This window comes from Phyllobates terribilis, unplaced genomic scaffold (genome assembly GCF_046119375.1).
Source record: "Phyllobates terribilis strain yellow unplaced genomic scaffold, ASM4611937v1 Scaffold_298__1_contigs__length_2340664, whole genome shotgun sequence".
In the NCBI taxonomy this organism is placed as follows: Eukaryota; Metazoa; Chordata; class Amphibia; order Anura; family Dendrobatidae; genus Phyllobates; species Phyllobates terribilis.
The window spans coordinates 2,026,938-2,042,260 of NW_027363058.1; positions in this window are offsets into that span (position 1 = coordinate 2,026,938).

Genomic DNA, 15,323 nt, shown 5'->3' on the forward strand with positions numbered 1-15,323 from the left:
TAAAATACACTTTAGTACAATATTAGTATCTTGTCCCTTTAAATCTGCAGCTACTTCTGTCACCATGGTAACTGCATTCATACTCAGCCAATAGGATTGCTCGGTTTGAATTAGAAGAAAAAAAAAAAAAGTCCTATATGGTCAGTTTGTTCCATCTCATCTGAGTGTGAAGACAGACACCTGCGATCAGCGAGATTATAGGTATAAGACGTGATATAATATAACGGACGGAGCCGCATCCCATCACACGCACTCAGCGACCACAACTGACAGGAATCAGCACATTTATCAGAGGAGAAGTCATTATTCCCCAACACATGATAAGTGACAACTTCTAGATCTGCTGGGAACCCAACTAATCCCTGCTAGACCCTCCCCGGACCACCGCTCCATTCATTCTCTATACAGGAGAAAGCTGAGTACAGCGCCCCCCATAGAGAATGAACGGACCGGCGGTTGAACATTTGCACTTCGCTCACTTCTATCTATAAGTGCTGTTCTGCTGATTGGGTCATAGCGGCCAAACCCACCGATCTAAGAGTCATCACCTATCCAGAGATCAGTGAGAACTTCTTCCAACTAGACATCCCCTTTAATGGAAGAGATCACATATCTAACAGCCAATCCTATTCATTCCCAATCTTCCCTGTGCCCAGTAATGCCCCTGGGTATATCGCCAATATGAGCCAATCACCAAACCCTCTGCTGACTGTTCCCCATGTTTTATAGATTTTGGATCCGTTTCTACAAGAGAAGATCTCAGCGGCCACCATGGGGATGGGTTACTCTGCCAGCGATGGAGCAGGTAGTATCCACCAGCCGGTGATATCTCACCTTCCTCCATATTCTGCTGTTACATGCGTTTCTTCAGCTTTACCCCTTCCCAACAGAACCAATTGATGGTTTTTTTCTGTTTTTTCCTTCGCTTTTTCCAAGGGCTATAACTTTTTCATGTCTGTCCACATAGTGTGAGGTCTTGTTATTTTGCAGGACGAGCGGTACTTATAAATCCCACCATTCATTTACCACATAGTACTAGAAAACGGGAAAAACATTCCAAGTGCAGTAAAAGTGCGAGGAAAAAAAAAGCCTGAGACTGTTTATCTGGGAAGGGTTTTAACGGCGCACATAGTGTGGTGAAAATGACCTGGTAATAGGATCCTACTCCTCAGTGTGATCACAGCAAGACCAAACTTCTTCAAGAGTTTTGGCAAAAGAAAAAAACTTTTTTTTATGGTGTCACCATTTTTTCTGAGACCCGTAACATTTTCGTTTTTCGGGTTGATGGAGCTGTGTGGGGGCTTATTTTTTGAAGGGCAAGAGGACTTTATTGATAACATTTTGGGACACATATGACACGGTCATCGCTTCTTACAGGGTTTTCTGTAGTATTGTGGCGAACAAAAAAAATGTAATTTTGGCTTTTTGAATTTTTTTCTGTGTTCACTGATCGTTTGTTTTTTATATTTGGATAGATTGTATTTCTATGAAAGAGACCATACCACAAATGTGTATATTTTTATTGTCTTTATTTTTAGTGGGAGGTGAGTGGAACGTGTGGGGTTTTAATATTTTATGCTTTGTTTTTTTTTTTTAATTTTCACTGCATTTGTATACATTATCTGATTGCTTGTGCTATATACAGCTATACCACAGTAATGCTCCATATAGCAAAACCACGGTCTTCTTTACAGCCCAAATGAAGCTTTATGATGACAGGCACGGAGGCTTCAGCAGACCCCCGGATGTCATAGCAGTCCATCTGCACCCTGTGATCGCGTCACAGGAGCGCCGGTGGGCGCATGGAACGATGCGTCCCAATGCCGGCGCGCTGTTAATGCTGCTGTTAGAGATTGACAGCAGCACTGAACAGGTTAACAGTGGTGGGCAGATCTTCGCTCCACTCGCAGCTCTTAGAGGCAGGTCCTGGTTGTTTGTCACAGCCATTATCTGCCATGTACGGGGCGAGCTGACTCTGCTCCATACACCCGCTACTGACTTATACCAGACATGTACGGCTGATGTTGGTAAGGAGTTAAAGCGGTTGTCCAGCTTTTGGGCCTTTTTTTTTACTTTAATGCAAGTATTTGGGGCTAAAATTGATTTCTGTAATTGAGTTTCATTAAAAATGTTGCCTTTTGTAGCATCTGTGCTGCACTGTCTATTCCTGGCTGCAAAATTAGCTAACTGAGAATCTATCAGTGAGCTCCTTCTGGCAGTCTTAAGGGAGAGTTTGTAGATCTTTCATCTGTTTTTTTTCCTGAGTGCCTTTTAGCTGATCTATGCCCAAAGAAAACATGAAACTTGAATGTGCAGGGAAGCAATAAGTCTGTAATAACCAGTGAAAAATGAAACCTAAATGTAAAAAATTACTTTTAGTAGTAAATACATGGACATAAGAAAATACACACTGCTCAAAAAAATAAAGGGAACACCTAAACAACAGAATATAACTCCAAGTAAATCAAACTTCTGTGACATCAAACTCTCCACTTAGGAAACAACACTGATTGACAATCAATTTCACATGCTGTTGTGCAAATGGAATAGACAATAGATGGAAATTATTGGCAATTATCAAGACACCTTCAATAAAGGAGTGGTTCTGCAGGTGGGGACCACAGACCACATCTCAGTACCAGTGCTTTCTGGCTGATATTTTGGTCACTTTTGAATGGTGGTTGTGCTTTCACACTCGTGGTAGCATGAGAAGGACTCTACAACCCACAGAAGTTGCTCAGGTAGTGCAGCTCATCCAGGATGGCACATCAATGCGAGCTGTGGCAAGGAGGTTTGCTGTGTCTGTCAGCGTAGTGTCCAGAGGCTGGAGGCGCTACCAGGAGACAGGCCAGTACACCAGGAGACGTGGAGGGGGCCGTAGGATGGCAACAACCCAGCAGCAGGACCGCTACCCCCGCCTTTGTGCAAGGAGGAACAGGAGGATCACTGCCAGAGCCCTGCAAAATGACCTTCAGCAGGCCACAAATGAGAATATGTCTGCACAAATGGTTAGAAACCGACTCCATGAGGGTGGTATGAGGGCCCGACGTCCACACATGGGGGTTGTGCTCACAATCCAACACCGTGCAGGACGTTTGGCATTTGCCACAGAACACCAGGATTGGCAAAGTCGCCACTGGCTCCCTGTGCTCTTCACAGATGAAAGCAGGGTCACACTGAGCACATGTGACAGACGTGACAGAGTCTGGAGACGCCGTGGAGAGCGATCTCCTGCCTGCAACATCCTTCAGCATGACCGGTTTGGCAGTGGGTCACTAATAGTGTGGGGTGGCATTTCTTTGGAGGGCTGCAAAGCCCTCCATGTGCTCGCCAGAGGTAGCCTGACTGCCATTAGGTACAGAGATGAGATCCTCAGACCCCTTGTGAGACCATATGCTGGAGTGGTTGGCACTGGGTTCATCCTAATGCAGAACAATGCCAGACCTCATGTGGCTGGAGTGTGTCAGCCTCATTTTGACTTGTTTTAAGTACATTACATCAAAGTTGGATCAGCCTGTAGTGTGTTTTTCCAATTTAATTTTGGGGGTGACTCCAAATCCAGGCCTCCATTGGTTAATAAATTTTATTTCCATTGATGATTTTGTATGAACATTTGCTAAAGAAGAACTGCGCCCAGCGGAGCCAAGCTGAAGGAAGAGAATGGACTTGATCTGACTTCAGACATTTTTCAAGTTTCCCCCCAGGAGGGGGCCAGTTCACTTTTTAGCTGGGTTAAAATACACTGCTCAAAAAAATAAAGGGAACACTCAAATAACACATCCTAGATCTGAATGAATGAAATATTCTCATTGAATACTTTGTTCTGTACAAAGTTGAATGTGCTGACAACAAAATCACACAAAAGTCATCCATGGAAATCAAATTTATTAACCAATGGAGGCCTGGATTTGGAGTGACCCCCAAAATTAAAGTGAAAAAACACACTACAGGCTGATCCAACATTGATGTAATGTCCTTAAAACAAGTCAAAATGAGGCTCAGTATTGTGTGGCCTCCACGTGCCTGTATGACCTCCCTACACCACCTGGGCATGCTCCTGATGAGGTTGCGGATGGTGTCCTGTGGGATCTCCTCCCAGACCTGGACTAAAGCATCCGCCAACTCCTGGACAGTCTGTGGTGCAATGTGATGTTGGTGGATGGAGCGAGACATGATGTCCCAGATGTGCTCAATCGGACTCAGCTCTGGGGAACAGGCGGGCCAGTCCATAGCTTCAAAGACTTCATCTTGCAGGAACTGCTGACACACTCCAGCCACATGAGGTCTGGCATTGTCCTGCATTAGGAGGAACCCAGGGCCCACTGCACCAGCATATTGTCTCACAAGGGGCCTGAGGATCTCATCTCGGTACCTAATGGCAGTCAGGCTACCTCTGGCAAGCACATGGAGGGCTGTGTGGCCCTTCAAAGAAATGCCACCCCACACCATTACTGACCCACTGCCAAACCGGTCGTGCTGAAGGATGTTGCAGGCAGCAGATCGCTCTCCACGGTGTCTCCAGACACTGTCACGTCTGTCACATGTGCTCAGTGTGAACCTGCTTTCATCTGTGAAGAGCACAGCGAGCCAGTGGCGAGTTTGCCAATTCTGGTGTTCTGTGGCAAATGCCAAGCATCCTGCACAGTGTTAGGCTGTGAGCACAACCCCCATCTGTGGACGTCGGGCCCTCATACCACCCTCATGGAGTCAGTTCTAACCGTTTGTGCAGACACATGCACATTTGTGGCCTGCTGGAGGTCATTTTGCAGGGCTCTGGCAGTGCTCCTCCTGTTGCTTCTTGCACAAAAGCGGAGGTAGCGGTCCTGCTGCTGGGTTGTTGCCCTCCTAAGGCCCACTCCATCTCTCCTGGTGTACTGGCCTGTCTCCTGGTAGCGTCTCCAGCCTCTGGACACTACACTGACAGACACAGCAAACCTCCTTGCCACAGCTCTCACTGATGTGCCATCCTGGATGAACTGCACTACCTAAGCATCTTCTGTGGGTTGTAGAGTCCGTCTCATGCTACCACGAGTGTGAAAGCACAACCAACATTGAAAAGTGACCAAAACATCAGCCAGAAAGCACTGGTACTGAGATGTGGTCTGAGATCCCCACCTGCAGAACCACTCCTTTATTGAGGGTGTCTTGATAATTGCCAATAATTTCCATCTATTGTCTATTCCATTTGCACAACAGCATGTGAAATTGATTGTTAATCAGTGTTGTTTCCTAAGTGGACAGTTTGATTTCAGAGAAGTTTGATTTACTTGGAGTTATATTCTGTTGTTTAAGTGTTCCCTTTATTTTTTTGAGCAGTGTATATAAAAAAAGTACTGCAGCTTTAATGCTATTTATTACGTCTCAGGTAATTTTGTGACTAGCTATACAGCATCAAAAATACCAAAAAGCTTAAATCGCCAATGGAAGCCGATAGCACTAGTGAGAACATGGGATAAGTGTAATTTAAAGGAAGAGGAGGACATTATTCACTCCAGTTTCCTGCGGCCCCTCGGGAGTATAGGTTGCTGCACAGTAGTCTGCATTCTGTGTAAAACAGGAAAAAACACTTTCTTAGAGGGATGAGGGCAGCGCGGTGGTCAGTAGTAGCACTCGGTCAGTTGTGGATTGCTCCTAATATCTGGTTGTGTTTCCTGAGAAGAGGAGACCCCACCGAAGAGGAGACCCCACCCAAGAGGAGACCCACCCAAGAGGAGACCCCACCCAAGAGGAGACCCCACCAAAGAGGAGACCCACCGATGAGGAGACCCAAGAGGAGACCCCACTGAAGAGGAGACCCCACTGAAGAGGAGACCCCACCGAAGAGGAGACCCCACCGAATAGGAGACCCACCAAAGAGGAGACCCAAGAGGAGACCCACCGAAGAGGAGACCCAAGAGGAGACCCACCGAAGAGGAGACCCCACCGAAGAGGAGACCCCACCGAAGAGGAGACCCACCGAAGAGGAGACCCCACCGAAGAGGAGACCCACCGAAGAGGAGACCCAAGAGGAGACCCCACCGAAGAGGAGACCCCACTGAAGAGGAGACCCACCGAAGAGGAGAGCCAAGAGGAGACCCCACCGAAGAGGAGACCCCACCGAAGAGGAGACCGAAGAGGAGACCCCACCCAAAAGGAGACCCCACCCAAGAGGAGACCCCACCCAAGAGGAGACCCACCCAAGAGGAGACCCCACCGAAGAGGAGACCCACCGAAGAGGAGACCCCACCGAAGAGGAGATCCACCGAAGAGGAGACCCCACCGAAGAGGAGACCCCACCGAAGAGGAGACCCAAGAGGAGACCCCACTGAAGAGGAGACCCCACTGAAGAGGAGACCCCACTGAAGAGGAGACCCCACCGAAGAGGAGACCCCACCGAAGAGGAGACCCACCGAAGAGGAGACCCCACCGAAGAGGAGACCTCACCGAAGAGGAGACCCACCGAAGAGGAGACCCCACCGAAGAGGAGACCCCACCGAAGAGGAGACCTCACCGAAGAGGAGACCCCACCGAAGAGGAGACCCCACCGAAGAAGAGACCCCACCGAAGAGGAGACCCACCAAAGAGGAGACCCAAGAGGAGACCCACCGAAGAGGAGACCCAAGAGGAGACCCACCAAAGAGGAGACCCAAGAGGAGACCCACCGAAGAGGAGACCCAAGAGGAGACCCACCAAAGAGGAGACCCAAGAGGAGACCCAGCAAAGAGGAGACCCAAGAGGAGACCCACCGAAGAGGAGACCCAAGAGGAGACCCACCGAAGAGGAGACCCAAGAGGAGACCCACCGAAGAGGAGACCCAAGAGGAGACCCACCAAAGAGGAGACCCAAGAGGAGACCCACCGAAGAGGAGACCCAAGAGGAGACCCACCGAAGAGGAGACCCCACCGAAGAGGAGACCCACCGAAGAGGAGACCCACCGAAGAAGAGACCCACCGAAGAGGAGACCCACCGAAGAGGAGACCAAACCGAAGAGGAGACCCCACCGAAGAGGAGACCCCACCGAAGAGGAGACCCACCGAAGAGGAGACCCAAGAGGAGACCCCACCGAAGAGGAGACCCCACTGAAGAGGAGACCCACCGAAGAGGAGACCCAAGAGGAGACCCCACCGAAGAGGAGACCCCACCGAAGAGGAAACCCCACCGAAGAGGAAACCCCACCGAAGAGGAGACCCCACCGAAGAGGAGACCCCACCGAAGAGGAGACCCACCGAAGAGGAGACCCCACCCAAGAGGAGACCCCACCCAAGAGGAGACCCACCCAAGAGGAGACCCCACCGAAGAGGAGACCCACCGAAGAGGAGACCCCACCGAAGAGGAGACCGAACCGAAGAGGAGACCCAAGAGGAGACCCCACCGAAGAGGAGACCCCACCGAAGAGGAGACCCCACCGAAGAGGAGACCCACCTAAGAGGAGACCCCACCGAAGAGGAGAGCCCACCGAAGAGGAGACCCAAGAGGAGACCCACCGAAGAGGAGACCTCACCGAAGAGGAGACCCCACCGAACAGGAGACCCACCGAAGAGGAGACCCCACCGAAGAGGAGACCCCACCGAAGAGGAGACCCCACCGAAGAGGAGACCCACCGAAGAGGAGACCCCACCAAAGAGGAGACCCAAGAGGAGACCCCACCGAAGAGGAGACCCCACCGAAGAGGAGACCCACCGAAGAGGAGACCCCACCGAAGAGGAGACCCCACCGAAGAGGAGACCCACCGAAAAGGAGACCCAAGAGGAGACCCCACCGAAGAGGAGACCCACCGAAGAGGAGACCCAAGAGGAGACCCCACCGAAGAGGAGGCCCCATCGAAGAGGAGACCCACCGAAGAGGAGACCCACCGAAGAGGAGACCCCACCGAACAGGAGACCAAAGAGGAGACCCCACCGAAGAGGAGACCCCACCGAAGAGGAGACCCACCGAAAAGGAGACCCAAGAGGAGACCCAAAAGGAGACCCACCGAAGAGGAGACCGAACCGAAGAGGAGACCCAAGAGGAGACCCCACCGAAGAGGAGACCCCACCGAAGAGGAGACCCCACCGAAGAGGAGACCCACCGAAGAGGAGACCCCACCGAAGAGGAGACCCCACCGAAGAGGAGACCCAAGAGGAGACCCACCGAAGAGGAGACCCCACTGAAGAGGAGACCCACCGAAGAGGAGACCCCACCGAAGAGGAGATCCCACCAAAGAGGAGACCCACCGAAGAGGAGACCCAAGAGGAGACCCACGAAAGAGGAGACCCCACCGAAGAGGAGACCCCACTGAAGAGGAGACCCCACCGAAGAGGAGACCCACCGAAGAGGAGACCCAAGAAGAGACCCACCGAAGAGGAGACCCCACCGAAGAGTAGACCCCACCGAAGAGGAGACCCACCGAAGAGGAGACCCCACCGAAGAGGAGACCCACCGAAGAGGAGACCCAAGAGGAGACCCCACCGAAGAGGAGACCCCATCGAAGAGGAGACCCAAGAAGAGACCCACCGAAGAGGAGACCCCACCGAAGAGGAGACCCCACCAAAGAGGAGACCCACCGAAGAGGAGACCCACCGAAGAGGAGACCCACGAAGGAGACCGAAGAGGAGGCCCACCGAAGAGGAGACCCACCGAAGAGGAGACCCACCGAAGAGGAGACCCAAGAGGAGACCCACCGAAGAGGAGCCCCACCGAAGAGGAGCCCCACCGAAGAGGAGAACCACCAAAGAGGAGAACCACCGAAGAGGAGAACCACCGAAGAGGAGACCCACTGAAGAGGAAACCGAAGAGGAGACCGAAGAGGACAGAACTGCACCTTAAGATCCCTAGGGGGAAAGGGATGGCCCAAGGCAAGAAAAGACATCAATCGATCCTACAACAAAAAGGAAGAAGCAGAACCAGAACAAAGTCTGCCATTACATCAACCGGTATTTGAGAGGAAAGAGGAACATCATGTGGACCATCCTGCTGGGACCTCTCTGCCGATAACATCATACGGCAATACCGGCTGGTAAGTATAAATCCACCAAAGTAATAATAGCAGGATAGTAGTAATATAGTGGCAGTATATCAGTATTAGTGTAATTTGAGTAATAATACTAGTGATAATAGTAAGAAAGTAATAAAATAACAGTAGTAATAGTAGTAGGTAGAATAGCAGTGTGATCCAGGGTTCTAGGACTGATCGCCTTTTCTCGGGGTCAAGAAGGAATTTTTCGCTGTGACACAAATTGGCTGAAGGTGTCCTGAGGTTTTTGCCTTCTTTTGGATCAACACTCTAGGTATAGGGTAGTATTAGTCGCAATAGGAAAGAAGAATAATACCGTAATAAGATAGCAGGTTATTATTGAGCTCCTAGATTGGGCAGAGGAGCTCAGTCTTCAGCAGGAGCTGGCCGAGGAGAGCAGAGCAACTTGCATGGGGCTGCTGCACAAGAAGTAACTCACAAGGTGGAGATTAACCCGGAGACGTGGTGCCCGGGCTGTGATCTCCTGTGCAGGCTGCATAGACGATGCCTCCTAGGACCCGAACTTCACCCCTAACAGGCACAGCAGAGCTCGGACGGCTGCAAGTGAACGGAGAGCGGCTGATTTGTAACTGCTGTGTCTCCTGCAGCTCAGATAAGAGCCGTACAGAGCGGGGGCTCAGTAATGATGAATACGGGAAGTGTCCGCCCCTCACATGTCCTATATGCGGCCTCCAGAGGTAAAGTCTCCCCTGTAACCAGCGCCTTCTCCCACCTTCTCTGCTGGCATGCTCCATTGCTTAAAGGGGATGTCTGAAGAAAACAAGTTATCACTTATCCACAGGCTCGGTAATCACTTACTGATTGTGGGGTCTGACCGCTGCGAACCATTGTCTGATCGGGAAGGAGTGGAAAGTCAGGGATCAACTGCAGCTCCATTCATTCTCTATGGGGCTTCAGAAAAGCCGAGCTCAGGGCTTGAATACCACATAGGGAAGGAATGGAGCGGATCCTGGAGTAATAACATGTCCTCCTCTCCTCAGCTTTCTGTCTGTGTAAGTGGCTCAGCCCTTGTCCCCCCTTCTCACCGGCTTCTGCACTGGTCCCTGTAGACTTTCTCCTATGAGGAAGCGGAAACCCCTCTGCCCTTCTGTTCTCAGTCCTCTGCGGCTTTTCCCCATCGCTCAGTGCAGCCATTATATGTAATAAGGATCATTCTTGTCCGGCTTTCATCCCGCCCAGCTGACAAGATAATAAACATGTGAGGTGGAAGGTTCACAATTATTAGATGTGTTGTGAAAAGTCTCCACAGCAAATTCAGAGAAAACTGCATGGTGACCGCTTGTGAAACCAGCACAAAATCCAGCGGACAGCGCCTCCCTGCCCCCCGCCGGTCTCTGTATCCTGGCATTCAGCTATTCCATTTGGTGCTTATTCAGGGAGGAAAACAAAAATGTGATGTTCTTACACAGACGCCTGAAGACGCGACGTTCGCTGCTGTGACGCCCAGCTGAGCTTGGTATCACAGATCCTAGAAGTGTGCATTGATGGATTCCTCCACAAGACGCCCTCATAAGCATTCACACACCTCCACCTTCCACCTCAGACCACCAGAGGGAGCCCGCTAGGGATATATAAAGGGAAGGTGGAGCCAGGCAGCCCAGAAAGTGATTCAGCAGTTTCCTGCTCAGACACAGAAGGACTCAGTGCAGTCGAGCCAGAGCCTAGCAGTTCCTGCAGAAAGAGTTCAGTACAGTCTGTAGAGTGATTCCAGACTAGAACTCAGCTCAGGATAGAGAGCTAGGAGTGTGCCGACGCTCTGAGAGCGGCGAAGAAGAGCAGTGTCCCGGCTGCAGTGTGTGTTGCCTAGTGAGGGCCCCGAGAGGGGCCGAAGGCGAGTGGAGAGTGAGTACATAGGGGGCAGAGGAGCTTAATTAGCTCACCCCGAAGAATTTACCGGACACCAGGTCCGAAGCTTAGCGGGATCTCTACGACCCAGTAAGGCATAACCGGAATCCCTGGAGAACTACAGGTCCCAGGATCGCTAGAGTGCTGATACGTAACAGAGCCGGGAGACACATAGGCCCCGCAAGCTGAGGAGCGTGTACTCCAAGAAAAGGCCCTACCACAAGGTCAGCCAGCGCAAGACAGAGACAAAGTTAGGCCTAGCTCCAGGCAGGTCAGAAACTTACTACGCAGAGGCAAGAAACAGGAAGCCCTACACCCGCTCATGGGGGAGGATCCTGATATGCACCCTTCACCCTACAGTGCTCCAGGATGTGCCTGACTTTCCATCAGTAAAAGGTACTGAAGTGACTACCGTGTCCATCCCCGTTCTTGCTCTGACCCGGCTGGGTCTCGCCTGTCCTGCATTCCCCTTGCATACGCTGCCCTGAGGCCTAGCTCCGCCTGTGGGGAGCTATACCATCGAGCAACCTTATCACCGGCCTCAGTGGACTGCTGCAGCGCTGGTGATTATCATCAGAAACCACAGGTGGCGTCACGAACGTTCATAAAATTAACAAACAACCACCCTTTTAAAGAGTGACCCCAGGGTACGGGCCTGGGAGCCGACCACCGCGACATCCCCAAGGCCAGGCAAAGGCCCGGGTACCGAGTCATCCCCATCCCCTGGGCTGGTCACTGCTTTTCATCATCCATGTTGGGCTGTTGTACGACGTGTGGACTACTCTGCTTGTTGGATTCTTGCATTACCACAAACACTGCCTTTATTTTGTGATTACTGTGCCGCTTCCCATTTCTATTGGCAGCGTGATATACCAGCACGTGAGGGCTGCCACAATCATGTGTCAATAGGTTATTGATGGAGGCCGTGATACAGAGACTGTCCTGGACCAGGGAGGAGTTGGTACAGAAGCACCTAGAGAGGGGGGTACAGGGAATTCATTTCAATTTTAAAACTTAGCTGGATTGTGTTTAGCTACAAGAATGGAAAGAAAAATAGAAAAAAAAAATGAAGAGTTTATTATTTGGCAAAATCGTTCATCAGAGGTTTGGCCACTACCAAAAAGTTTTTGATGAACTTACAGTAGCAGCTGGCAAAACCCAAAAAACTTTGTAACGCCTTTAAGTCCTGAATATTATACCAATCCAGTACCGTCCGGACTTTTGCCAGATCCATGCAAAAACAGTGAATGATAAGAAATAACCCAAAAAAGGGACCTCCTGATGGAGAACATAAATTATTTGTCAAACCAGAGAAATGTATTATCTTTGAGTATCTGTAAGACCTGCCTGACATGTACCTGATGTGATACGAGGTGAATAAATTAGACTGTGGGGACCCCCAACGAAACCCCGACGCTCAGCCCCCCTACCGCCACCCCTTCCTTAACAATACAATAATGTAACTCTTACAACTGGATGGGTGAGGATCAGTCACAGCTAGTGTTGAGCGATACCTTCCGATATCGGGAAATATCGGATCGGATTGGATCGGACCGATACCGAAAAAGTATCGGATATCGCCGATTCCGATACCGGAAACCAATGCAAGTCAATGGGACAGAAATATCGGAATGAAAATAAACCCTTTCTTTCCTTGTAGGTTAATTCTACATGAAGGAAAACAACTAAGAATAATGTAGAATGTATTGGGGGAGGTGGGGGAGACAATAAAGGCATAGAGGTTTAGCCCAATCAAATGGAATAGCAGGAATTAATATTTTTTTTTTAAGACGTTCTGAGTTACGGAAATATTGACTATGTTAAGTATTTTTATATTTTGTCAGATATTTATGTTTCACTACTTCCATGCTCTTCACCTTCTTTTTTACTTCTCCCACACTTTCTCCTTCATCATCCTCAGCATCTTTTTCATCCACTTCTTCTTCACCTTCTTCATTTTCTTCTTCTTCACCTTCTTCGTATTATTCTTTTTTTTTACATTCTTCATATTCTACTTCTTCATCTTCTTCATCTTCTTCTTCTTCATCATATTCTTATTTGTGGCAGGCATTCCTGTAGTTGTGATCTATAAAAGGTTGGACATTACACCTTTCGTTCTGCCCGTCACAAAAGATTTACAACAGGATTTGCCCGCGTTCAGTTTGGCCTGCAGCAGCAGGTCTTTTCCAGGGGCACCACGAGGAGGAACGGACTCACCCCCATACACTGCTTAGTCATCTTCTGCTTATAATTTAGATATTATCTTTTGCTCTGATTTTTAGTCTTATGCTTAATGTTCTTCCGCTTTTTGTTCTGCAGCTTCTTGTATTTCTGCTTCTTGGTTTTCTGTCTCTTGTTCTTCTGTATCTTGGTGCTTGTCTTCTCTTCTTTGTCCTCTTGGTCAACTTCTTCAGGGTCATCTTCTTGGTCTTCTTCGGGGTGGTCTTCAGGGTCGTCGTCTTCGGGGGTCCTCGTCTTCGGGGTCCTCGTCTTCTTCGGGTTGGTCTTCTGGGTCCTCGTCTTCGGGGTCCTCGTCTTCTTCGGGGTGGTCTTCAGGGTCCTCGTCTTCTTCGGGGTGGTCTTCAGGGTCCTCGTCTTCAGGGTCCTCGTCTTCGGGGTCCTCGTCTTCTTAGGGTTGGTCTTCAGGGTCCTCGTCTTCAGGGTCCTCGTCAGGGAGATCTAGAGTGATTACCAAGAACCATTTCAAAAAGCTTGAACTTGGAAATGTAGCAGAAGGTACAAGAAAGCTGAGGAACTACCGAGGACCAGCTGACGGTACTGGAACCCGGATGGGTAGCAGAAGGTACAAGAGCCAATGGAACTGCCGAAGACCAGCTGACGGTACTGGAACTCGGTTACTAAGCAGGAGGTACCTGTGCCAGAAAGCACTACCAAGGACCAGCAGACGTTGGTGGAACTTGGATACCGAGAAGGAGGCACCTAATCCAAAGGCACTGCCGAGAACCAGCTGACGGTACTGAAACCCGGATGGGTAGCAGAAGGTACCCATGTAAAAAAAAGTTCAAGGCCGCGAGCCGGCCGCAGTTACCAAAACCCACAGTCCTACAGGGGGTGCTTGTCCTATTGGCACTATGGAACCAGCCTTCATTGCCAGATCCCGCAGCCCACATAGGAGTCACCTAAACTGCAGGCACCATAGAGTCGGCTAACCCGACCGCAACACGACAGGACAACGCATTGGAGGCAAAATGACGTTGACACTACCCGGAAACAGCTGGCGTGCTGGAACCAGGCTGGGCAGGAGGGAGTACCCGTGCCAAAGTCACTGCCGAGAACCAGCTGACGGTACTGGAACCCGGATGGGTAGTAGAAGGTACAAGAGCAAATGGAACTACCGAGAACCAGCTGGCGGTGCTGGAACCCAGGGTAAATACTAAAAACAGAGTGGAGCCAGAGGTGTAATTGGAGCAAGTTTTAAATCCGTAGTACAGTGGATGTGGACGAAGCAGGAGAATTTGCCGGACACACAGCTGGGGATCAGCTGACGTTACTGAACCCCAATAACACTGGAGCAAGCGTTGACTGTGCAGACGGCACTTCTGAGCAGCAACTAGCGGTATTGGAGCCCAGGGTAAATACTAAAAACAGAGGAGCCAGAGGTGTATTTGGAGGAGGTTTTAAATCCGTAGTACAGTGGATGTGGACAAAGCAGGAGAATTTGCCGGACACACAGCTGGGGATCAGCTGACGTTACTGAACCCCAATAACACTGGAGCAAGCGTTGACTGTGCAGACGGCACTTCTGAGCAGCAACTAGCGGTATTGGAGCCCAGGGTAAATACTAAAAACAGAGGAGCCAGAGGTGTATTTGGAGGAGGTTTTAAATCCGTAGTACAGTGGATGTGGACAAAGCAGGAGAATTTGACGGACACACAGCTGGGGATCAGCTGACGTTACTGAACCCCAATAACACGGCAGCAAGTGTTGACTGTGCAGACGGCACTTCCGAGCGCCAACTGGTGGTGTTGGAGCTCAGGGATAATACTGAAAACAGAGGAGCCAGAGGTGTAATTGGAGCAACTTTAAAATCTGTAGTAGTGAGAATGTGGACAGAGCAGGAGAAATTGCCGTCCGCACAGCAGGGGAACAGCTGACGTTACTGAACCCCAATAACACGGCAGCAAGTGTTGACTGTGCAGACGGCACTTCCGAGCGCCAACTGGCGGTGTTGGAGCTCAGGGATAATACTGAAAACAGAGGAGCCAGAGGTGTAATTGGAGCAACTTTAAAATCTGTAGTAGTGAGAATGTGGACAGAGCAGGAGAAATTGCCGTCCGCACAGCAGGGGAACAGCTGACGTTACTGAACCCCAATAACACGGCAGCAAGTGTTGACTGTGCAGACGGCACTTCCGAGCGCCAACTGGCGGTGTTGGAGCTCAGGGATAATACTGAAAACAGAGGAGCCAGAGGTGTAATTGGAGCAACTTTAAAATCTGTAGTAGTGAGAATGTGGACAGAGCAGG